This window comes from Pinus tabuliformis, chromosome Q (assembly GCF_031772625.1).
Source record: "Pinus tabuliformis cultivar Carrire ecotype Pingquan chromosome Q, CPIR1, whole genome shotgun sequence".
NCBI lineage: Eukaryota > Viridiplantae > Streptophyta > Pinopsida > Pinales > Pinaceae > Pinus > Pinus tabuliformis.
In genome coordinates, this window is record NC_142296.1 from 889,538,538 (window position 1) to 889,550,862 (window position 12,325).

The following is a 12,325-nucleotide window of genomic DNA, read 5'->3' on the forward strand; positions in this document are numbered from 1 at the left end:
AGGTGTTGCTGGTAAAGGTGGACACTTTGAAGAATACTACAGATGCATTGACAAAGTCAGTGAGCACTGAGAAGTTCTCTTGGTGTAGAGAAACAATGGGCATTGCAAGGTTGGATCAATGACTAAGTTCTCTTGTGGAAAGAAAACAACAAGTGGGGGAATGTTGGATTGTGTTATATTCTTTCCATGACTACCCCACACATAGGGCATTTCCGGGGGGTCATAGGGGGGCTGGTTGCCCCTTGTGTTAGACGGTAAATAGGGGGGTTGTAGCCCCCCTGCACGGGGTCCAGGGTAGCATATTGGGAAATTTTTTTTGGACCTTATATTAGGTGGGAAGACCTATCTATGGCTTTTTGCATGGATTTCACACATGTTTTTGGGCACGATGGGTTTTTTTCCATGGTATTTTGTAGATCCAATCAAGGGAACTACAATTATGTTCTAATCTAGAGTTAATGGATTGAGGCTTATGGATTATTTGACATGTATACATATGTATTGTAACATTGAAAGGAACATAATGAAAAATCAATTTGGTAGTCTCGGTTTTGGGATCCAGGGGAAATATTTGTGTATATCTATTTTATGTTTTATTCTCTCGCCAATGTTTACTTTTTGATTTTATAATTCGTATGTAGGTAATTTCTATATATGTTTAAAACCTACACACATTAACTGATGAACTTTCAAAAAGAAGTTAGATTGGTTGAAAAATGTATTGTTTGTGTCAATTCTTCACTAACTCTGGTGGTGAATGGTCGATAGAAAAATGGAAGTAAATGAGAAAACTTGTGTTATTTTTCTCTGACAAATTCTCATCAAAAGGCACAGATTAGAGACTTTAATTATGACAAAGTTTCGAATCCCAAAGGTAGAAAACTAATAGATGGCAATACTCTTACAAATAATTTGGTGTAATGTTAAATGATGTGAAGCTTCAAAAGACTTGGTTTTGTTTCTCCTCTTCATTATATACTTAGGGTCTTGTAAAGGCCAAACTCTAAACAACACCACTATCAAAGGCTTAGACTATGAATATGGTATTAATCCTTGAATAATATTGCAATAATTGATCTTGCGACCAGTTAGGCTCATTTTGCTGATTACAATAACAGGTCCTATACTCAAATCATCCACATAGCATAAACATATAAATTCCAAAAGATGAAGATCAAACACACACGATGGAGGATATTCACTCTATCTTCATTAGCACAAAGTTGTACCATTATGGCCTAATTACACAAATCATTGGCCTCTCCTCTCTCTCAAACCTCTCTTGTTCCTTTAGACTCTCATGGTTGTCTCTTATTCTATTCCTCCTCTCTTATTTTATTTACAAATTAGATCAATTATAAACAAGGGTGGTTTGTTGAGATACTCTAAAGATGGATCTAATCATCCTTACATTAAAAATATCAAATATGAACCTAAAATATCTAACTCCTCAACAAATCTCATTAAATGGTGTAATACATGTCAATGAGGTAATAATCCCTCATTTATTAAATAAATCTCTATTTCAACTAGAAAATAAAATCTTATCGTCAATAACATTAAATTAACTTAAATTCAATTAAGGGAACCCAATCCCTTTAGTAAAAGGTGGTAAGACCTTATAGGTCTTATTGTCTTGAAGAAATGTTCCTACATCATAACCTGTTGGGTCCCTATAATACTAGTGATTACCCCATTACTACTGTAGTTGCATCACTTATTAATATTGTTATGCCTCTATTATCCCCATATTATTATTATTGTGCCCCATAGAATCCCTCTATTGCTATTTTTTTGGCTTTATATTATCATTGTTAGGTCGACTGGTTTATATTGTGACTCCTTAGACTCCTATATATAGAAAGGAGGTTTTGTCATTTGAATCATCCAAGAATTGTTCATTTACGTAATGTAAAGGAGGTTGCTCCCTCAAAGAGGTTGAATTATAAGACGTTGATCTATCTTTTCTATCTTTTCTTGAGCTGGTTTCATAACATTTTGTATCAGAGCTTTGGATTCTAGGGTTTCGCTGCTCCAAATAGGTCATCGTGGAATTTTCACTATAACTATTTTTCTGTGACGTTTTAGAAGCTAAAAAAAACCCATTTGAGAAGACATCACGCTGAACCTCGGGTCCAAATTTCAGAGTTTTTTGCACTATATTTGTGGAGATATGATCTGAGGAAGTTGGTCTTTTTGCAAATCCTGAATTACATTCCAAACAGGTGACCTGGGGAAAATCGTCATAACTTTCTCTCTGAGCATCGGATTGAAATTTCATAAGAATTTACAGAAAGAGGACGGACTATAGTTTCTTGTAATATTTTTCATAGCCAAAGGTCGAAACAGTGACTCATGGCACGTCGTATAAGTTCCCTCTACTGAACTAGTCTATAATCAAGTCACTGTGGGAGATTTCGCATAACTCTTCCTTGGAGAATCCAATTTGGGTCAGACTGGAGGAATTGGAAAGAGGACATAGAGGGCTACTACAGATCACAATATTAGAACTAGATGATCAGAAAGTACAGAGATACATCAGAGGCAATATCGAGCTCCTACAAAGTGAAAAAAGGTGTGTATATTTTTTTAAATTTTTGCTTAAGCTTGGTTTAAAAATTTATTTTGAAGGAATTCAAAGGCCATAGTAGAGCATTGTTATCGGTAACTAATGCCCCAAGGAAAGAAAATGAAAACACCTAGGAAGCAACCTGAAATCTCTAGCATGACTCATGAAGAAGAGGAAGAAATGCTACATGATATATCAAAATTACAAGAACAAGTGCAACAAATGTCACTCTCACAAAAGCTAAGAGAAGCTAAGATAAATGGCATGGAATCTAAGATAAAGGGCATGGAAGCTAAGATGGATGATTTGAAGATAGATTTGAAGACAGATTTGAAGACAGACATGGCAGGTTTGAAGACAGACATGGCAAATTTGAAGACAAATTTGACAAATTTTCTACAAGAAATACTTACTAATGGTGAAAAGGTAGTAAAGGAAACTCATGATGCAAAAAAAAGAAATGTTAATCATGATTTCTTAGACTCTAATGTGGGATTGAAGACCCGCCATATTGCAAAAATTGATATGAGGAAGTTTGATGGCAAGGATCCCGCAACATGGATATTACAGATGGAACAATTTTTCGATCTCAATAATGTGCAAAACACACAAAAGGTACGTATTGAAACTTTATATTTGGAATAAAATCAGTTTGTATGGTATCAATGGCTTTTCTCTCGTAAACAAATTATCACTTGGGCAATTTTTACGGAAGAATTGACAACACACTATGAGGATACAAAAAGCAACACTTTTTTTAGCCAATTGATAAGTCTCAAACAAAAGGGTTTAATAATGGAGCACATTGAGGAGTTCCAAAAATTGAACATAATGGTAAAAAATATTTCAGAGGAACATAGGATTGATGGGTTCATAGGGAATTTAAAGGATAATATCCAACATGATGTTTGCCTTTGGGAACCTGATTCATTAGAGAAGGCATTCAGGTTAGCAAGAAAAATGGAAAGCAAAATTATGGCAACCAGGAAGCATGCCACTCACAACTATAAAGATGGAAGTGTTGTTGCCCCTAGTCTTCCACAACCTATAAGGTTGACACCACAATAATTGGAAGAAAAAATAGCAAAAGGGCTCTGTTACAGTTGTGATAGAAAATACACTAAAGGTCATAAGTGTGCTGAGAAGAAATTATTCTACATAGATTGGGAAGAGGAAGAAGAAAAGGAGAAAGAAAGGTCAAAAGAAGAGGATATACTCCAGGAACAAAGACTAGATAAAGAAGAGATGAATCCGACCATATCTTGTAATGCATTGGCGGGAATTACCACTCCTCAAACCATCAAGATAGAAGGACAAATCAATAAGAAAAAGGTAATAGTGTTGATTGATTCAGGAAGTACCCACAATTTTATTCATTGTAAGGTAGCAAAAGAATTGAATTGCTTCTTATATCTAGCACCATAGTTTCAAGTGATGGTTGCAAATGGAGGAACAATAAATTGCTCTGGAAAGTGCCATAATATCAAGCTATCGATGGGAGAATATGTATTGACTAGCCCAATGCTTTCCATTCCAATGGGAGGTGTTGATGTTGTACTAGGAGTCCAATGGCTACAATCCTTGGGTACAATAGCTTTTAATTTTCAAGAACTTTTCATGAAATTTTCTATGGAAGGAAAGGAAGTTGAATTAAGGGGTATTGTAGGGAAATTGGGAAAGATAATCAGCTCTAACGGTATGAAAAAGCTTCTAAAAAGGAACAAAGGGGTGTAATTGCACAATTATGTTCACTAGATGTTTCCACATTGCAATCAATATTTCTCCAGATCTCCAAAAAGTCCTGGACAATCATTCCAAGGTATTTGAGACTCCCAAAGGTCTCCCACCTATTCGTGATCATGATCATGATATTCATTTGATTCCAAGAAGTGTTCCTCCAAACATCAGGCCGTATAGATATCCCTATGTCCAAAAGAGCGAAATTGAATGTATGGTTGTAGAAATGCTAGAGGCTGGTATAATTCAACCGAGTCAAAGTTCTTTCTTTGCTCCAGTACTATTAGTGCACAAGAAGGATGGATCATGGCGCATGTGTCCAGATTATATGGAGCTCAACAAGCTCACTATTAAAGATAAGTTTCCCATTCCCATCATTGATGAATTACTGGATGAATTGCATGGATCAATTTACTTCACCAAGTTGGATCTTCGTTCAGGATATCATCAAATCAGAATGAAGACTGAAGACACTCCGAAAACAACATTTAGAACTCATGAGGGTCATGATGAATTTTTGGTCATGCCTTTTGGCCTTACCAATGCACCTTCAACATTTCAAGGTTTGATGAATTCCATTTTCAAACCATTCCTTAGAAAATTTGTGTTAGTATTTTTTGATGATATACTAATCTACATCAAGTCTTGGAAGGATCATGTTGAACATGTTGACAGGGTGCTACAACTATTGGAGGAGAAACAATTATATGCAAAAAGATCCAAATGTTTCTTTGGAGTACAAGAGGTGGAATATCTGGGTCATATTGTATCTCATGAAGGAGTTAAGGTAGACCCTAGCAAAATTAAAGCCATTAAGGAATGGAAAATCCCCACATCCATAAAGTATCTGCGAGGATTTCTCGGGTTGACAGGGTATTATCGCAAGTTTGTTAAGAATTATGGGAGAATAGCAGCACCTCTAACAACATTATTGAAGAAAGATGCATTTTCATGGACTCCAGAAGCAACAAAGGCCTTCGAACATCTTAAAGAGGCAATGTGCCAAGCACCGGTCTTAGCTACACCAGACTTCACAAAAACCTTTATTGTGGAATGTGATGCTTCAGGAAATGGAATTGGTGTTGTTTTAATGCAAGATGAAAGACCCATTGCTTTTGAAAGTTGTCCAATCAAGGGAAAGTTTTTACACCAAGCTATTTATGAGAGGGAAATGTTGGAAATACTCCATGCACTTAAGAAATAGTGACCCTACCTAATGGGAAGACACTTCAAGGTAAAAACGGATCATGATAGCCTTAAATACTTTTTAGAGCAAAGATTATCCTCTGAAGAGCAACAAAAGTGGGTCACAAAGATGTTGGGTTATGACTTCGAAATCATCTACAACAAAGGGAAGCAAAATGTGGTGGCAGATGCACTCTCAACAAAAGGATGAGGATGTGGAAGCATTGTTGTGCACCATTTCTATTATTCAACTAGATTGGATAAACGAAGCAAGAGAGGAATGAAATAATGACGAAGAAGTGTGGGCACTTATTCGAAAGTTACAACAAGATTCCAATACGTCTGATACATTTAGCTGGAAAAATGATTCTTTATGGTACAAATATCGCTTATACCTCTGTAAGAATTCCCAACTAAAACAAAAGATTCTTATGGAATTGCACACTTCTCCCTTAGGAGGGCACTCAGGATTTTTAAAAACTTTCCACAGGGTTAAGAATGAATTTTTTTGGGATGGCCTTAAATCAGATATTCAAAAATTTGTGGCGAAATGTTTGGTTTTCCAACAAAATAAAGTTGAAACAATTAAGAAACCGGGTCTATTACAACCTTTATCCATTCCAAGCCAACGTTGGGAGGAGGTTTCAATGGATTTTATCATAGGTTTACCCAAGTATGAGGGAAAGAGTGTCATCATGGTGATAGTTGACAAAATTACCAAGTATGCACACTTTTGTGCATTATCACATCCATTTAATGCCAACACAATTTCTACTGCATTTATGGAAACAATTCAAAAGCTACATGGAAACCCAAAGATTATTGTAAGTGACAAAGATCCCATTTTCACTGGAAATTTTTGGACATAATTGTTTTCTTGTCTTGGTACTCATTTAGCTCATAGCTCATCTTATCATCTTCAATTTGATGGGAAAACTGAGATAGTAAACAAATATTTGGAAGGATATCTTCATTGCTTTGTATCTAATAAACAGACATAATGGGTCAAATGGTTGCCTCTGGCTGAATAGTGGTTTAACACTTCCTTCCATACAGCAACAAAAATGACCCCATTTATGGCACTTTATGGATATCAGCCACCATCCATCACATCATATTTAAGATAAAATTCTAATGTTCAAGCAGTGGAACATCACATCAAACATCAACAACAAGTCCTCCAACTCTTAAAGGATAACCTCGTGTTGGCACAGAATAGAATGAAACAACAGGTAGATCAACATCGCAATGAAAGAAGTTTTGATGTAGGTGATTGGGTATTCCTATAGCTACAACCATATAAGCAAATTTCCCTCAAGAAAGCTAAGAAGGATAATAAATTATCACCAAAGTATTATGGTATGTACAAGGTGTTGCAAAAGATTGGTACTATGGCATACAAATTGGAGTTTCCTATAGCTTCTCGATTGCACCCAGTTTTCCATGTTTCATGTTTAAGGAAGGTTATAGGCGACAAGCTCCCAGTTCAAACAATATTGCCAGAACTTGATGAGGAAGGAAAAATTATATTGGAACCTGAAGCAGTCACAGAAACAAGAACTCGACGGCTACGAAATCGATCAATTTCGGAGTATCTTATCAAGTGGAAGAACTTATCCGCTGAAGATTCCACATGGGAGGATGAGAATTTTATACAGAAGCATCCAGAACTACTCAAGCGTTGAGGACAACACTTTTTTGAAGGAGAGGGGCATGTTGGGTCCCTATAATACTAGTGATTACCCCATTACTATTGTAGTTGCATCCCTTATTAATATTGTTGTGCCCCTATTATCCCCATATTGTTATTAATGTGCCCCATAGAATCCCTCTATTGTTATTTTTGTAGCTTTATATTATTATTGTTAGGTCGGCTGGGTTATATTGTGACTCCTTAGACTCCTATATATAGAAAGGAGGTTTTGTCATTTGAATCATCCAAGAATTGTTCATTTATGTAATGTAAAGGAGGTTGCCCCCTTGAAGAGGCTGAATTCTAAGGCGTTGATCTATCTTTTCTTGAGTTGTTTTCATAACATGACCAAATAAATTTTAGCAACCAATTTTAGAGTTTATATATGTCCACTTTAAGTCATTTTACTTTTCTAGAAAATTTTAAATGGAAATAGTAAAAAGATGGGGGTTTTGTACACCTTTGTAGCTTTTAGGGGTCATTTTTGCAAGGGAACACAATTTTTGGTGGCATTTTTTTAAGGGAAATGTTGCTTTTAGGGGGTAAAAAATGTGTTGGGGCTTTTTTAGAATGAAACTTTGACATGTGTTTCAAATGAGGATAGTGAAATGAATGGTGTCGCCCATACTATTTAAGGTGTATATTGGTACCTTATGATTTTGGCATAAGCATAGCATGTTTGGGTGATAACACCAAAAACTAAAAAAAAACTTTTAAAATTCACTAACTGAGCCAATCCAATTGACAAGAACATCAAAGATACAAAGTTTCCTTAAAACTATGCAACTAGATTGACAGAGAGAGGGGATGATACCCTATTGACCATTTTGAAACAAATGTATAACTTTCACACTATCTTGCATAATTCCCATAATATTAGTCATTTTATCTCAAAATTTATGAATGAAAAATAATTAAATCATAAGACCACATAAAACATAGACTAGAGAGCAACAAGGTTGAAGAGAAAAGTAACTTCCTTCTTCAATTTCCCATAAATCTGAATATTTGAAAAGAAATACTAGAGAGCTAAGAGACTGAGGTACTGAGCCCAAATGAGGATCCCACAACTAATAACTTCCATACAAATTCAAAACAAAATCCACCTTAAAGAAGAAAGGATCAACATTCTAGATAACTCTTCCAATAACATGCACCTATAGTCTTGGCATAATTAATTCAAAACCACAATTTATTCCCATTCCCATCATCCTACACACCTTCCTCCCACATTTCCAATGCAAACATTTACTACTGAATTCATTGGCCGAAGTCAAGGGAAAGAATCGTGTGTGAGAGAGCACTACAAAAGAACACCTTGTAGCAAAGGTTTTTATGGAACCTTCCTGAAAAATGTATCCCTTCTTTGTTTGTAGCAAAGGTGGGTGGTCGGAGGTTTACTAGTGTGTTTTACTCAAAATAACATTCCAATGCACTTGAAAACATAAAGCACTAGTGTGTAATAAATAAAATGCATCGACATCCATTATTATAATAAAATACTATAATATCATTTTAATTTTTTCTAAATGTGTATCGGTGCTCCAAACTAAATTAATAGCCCTAATGCACATATAAGAAAACAAATAAATTATAAAACAAATAAATTCTATTGTGTGACTAAAAACTACAATTACATCGGTGCATGTACAATATTAGCACCATAAAAAACAATAATGGTGTTCTTAATAGTACTAAAGGTCCAACTAGTGCATTACAAATATTTTCAATTCACTAACATGTGCTATTGTATGGAGCATCAATGTGCTAGCAAACTCAACAAAAAAAACATTAACAACACATTTGATACTACTATAGCTTCAACTTTTTTATTAGTCAAAATCTTAGTGGTGCGTTAGGAATATTCTCATGTATAGGAGCATAGATGTTTGTGTGTGTGTATCACCACATTTAAATTGGATTTATCTTGGGTGGTTGACAGAAATGATTGTTATCCTGGTCCATCTACGTTTAATTACCGCAAGTGACATGATGAGATCATATTGAGCATATTGTTGTAATGGCTTCGAGGCCTTATTGAATATCTTACCCTTACCTACAAGATTTAGAGTGGGATGCTTTGTTACATGGGAAAAGTATATATCTAAACATCACATGCTTAGTTCTTTCTCTTACAAAATATAAATTTTCATGTTAAAAAAAAAATAAAAAAGCATATTGGTGTGTTCATGTAGATAAGAACACAATGACGCATCTAGATGTTTGGTGCACTACAAAAGGGTAAAAAAAGAAAATTACAAATTTAAATTTCATTATCACTTTTCCTTCCATGCTTCCATCTAATCACATGAAGTCCTAATGCTCACTCTCCTTCAAAATTCACTCTGTTTCTAGTGCTCTACAATGATGGTGTTTCCTCGGTTTGATAGCTTTGCAAGTCAATTCAATTCATTTTCAAACTTTGGAAAAGTTTTCACATTTTCATTTTTCCTCTATAGGGATAATTATACCTCCTCATATGGAAAGAGACTAGGTAAATTGTCTGTTACCTCCTTATTTTTAATTTTACTAGATTAAAATTTTACATTTGGGAAAAAAATTAGCCATCTTTTACAATATTTTTTAAATTTAAATTTCACGTGGTGGTATGATTTTTTATTCAAATAATAACAAAATCAATTGTGTGTTCTATCAATTTACAAGAAACACTACTAGTAGTGCATTAAATGCTTATGCACTCAATTTGGGATGATTTATAAGACTAAAAGCACCAAAATGTTTGGTACAAATCAAATTTTTGGTATGCTTAATAACATTTGTAGCATCAATGTGTTTTTTGGGACTATGTGCATTGGATTACTATAGAGGCATTGGTGCAACATAACTTCTAATGCGCCAAATTGATGGTGCATATTTTCTAAGAAAAGGCACCAATTTGCAAATCAATGTTTCATGAATACATTAGAATGATTTCTCAACTTGTAATACTGTTATACAAATAATTTCATGAATGTCATGCGATTAAATGTCCTAAGATTTTGAAAAACTCATTTTGTTGCTTTTTTTTCAATTTTGCTATGTAATGATTCGACCTTGTTGTTTTTATTTGCATTGAAGGATTGGAAAGTGCAATAATTCTAGCCTGGACATTCATGCGTTTTCATGAAATGCAAGTAGATGAAACATCCAACTCAGTCACACGACTACTCTTTTATCGATCCGTACCCATTTTGTAGAACTGTAATAGAGAAAAAGTGCCAATGCTATATAATCTAATATTTGAATTAGATGACATTATGTTGCAATAGAAATCTAATGGCTCTCTTTTAATGAAATTTCAAATACATACATGTATTCTAGTTAAAAATAGCATTTGAATATGCTAGTGAGATCTTTAATCACTATCATCAAATATCACTAGCTAACATGAAAGATAGCTCGCTCCCATTTATTTTTGTAGTGTTGAGTGTAGAATGGTTCTCGGCGGCAATGCGGGGGCTCACAATGGGACTTGCACCCAATGTGACTTGGATAATCTCCTTTCCATGCAAAGTTTTTAGATAGCCTATTCATTAATAAGAATAAAGTTTCTGAATAGCCTATTCATTAAAGCCTCTCAACCATGGTGAAAATTTAGATACCTCACAAGTCACAAAGAGAATATTGAAGCCTAGTGAGATCTTTCCAACAAGGTAGGGGCTTTGCTTATAGTTGGACTTGCATTCTGCATTGGATAATCTCTTCCTCGTATAATGTTTTTGAATATTTTATTTAATGATAATCATGGAGTTACACTTGAGCTTTATCAACAATTCATTTATCAAAAGTGATTGCCGCAAAAATCACAACCATGGTGAGAATACAGATACTTAAATCTTTGGTGATAGTGGTATGTCCAAACCTAGTAAGCTTATTGCAATTGACATTAATTTTCCTCATATCATAATTACAAGAGATAAAATATTTTCATTCCTATGTGATTGCAAGGGTATGAATATTTATCCCTTGCAACAAAATGCGCTATAATTTTCCCAAAAGAAAAGTGAAATCTATGAAGGAACTTGTTTCACATGTCAAATTTGTAGCGGACATAGACAAGTTAGCTTCTAAAAGAAATAACAATATGTAAAACTATTGTATTGCAACTGCACTTGGTTGATATGCTCTTACTTGTAGGATATCTTTGATGATTATCTCTTTTATCACCATTATGATTAAACATAAACATGACTAGGGAAAATTTAGCCTTGAGGGAAGAATGATTTATAGAAAATACTCTTGCTATATGAATCATATCCATTTTATTATGTTGGTTTCGGGCACCATGAGGCTTTTGGCACAAGATGCATAGAAAACATGATAAGAAAATCTCCCATGTAATATATGGTTGAATAAAATATTCACAAATGCCTTTTCACTTATAGATGTGAAGAAGGCATGACATATCTTAGCATATGTGAAGGAAGCTAAAAAAATCCCCTTCTATTATGAGATCTTGAAAATTAACTCCTACCGTCCACGTCAAAAATCTTATTGCCCCCTACTTGATCCAACATAATTGTCACAACACAAGATGTTAAATATTACATATTTTGATGCACCAATTTCCAAGATTCATAAGCTTCTTTATTATAGTATTCACTGATTTTTCTCTTTATTATTAAAAAAACACATAAAGGAAAAAATAACAAAAGAAAACATATTCCTGGAATTCGAATTTCAGAAAACTATAAGGCATTGACAGTTTTGGGATGCTAGAACAATATATTTAGTTTATATTGATGTAAAATTAAATCATCCTTCAAAATTATAGGGAAATGTCTACATGTCATATTGTTTTAATTGTTTTTTTCTTCTCATTATGGTCTTTATCTCAGACTATATGTCCATTCTTCATCTAAGTGATGCAGTGTGCCCAAGCTTAGCCTAAATATAACTTGATTAGATACTCTTTAAAATTAGGAAGGTAAATGGTTTTAAATGCTCATAAATGTTGATTTTAATATTTTCCATGTGTTCATCATCATATAAGTGCAAGAGTACATGTAAAGGTGATTTACAATCAAGGTAGATTGACTAAGATGTATTCAACATAGAAAGATATTCTAGAAATACAAAAAAAAAAAAATTCTTAGAGAAGTTTCTATACATTTATCAATATTTTTCAAGTGTAACTGAGC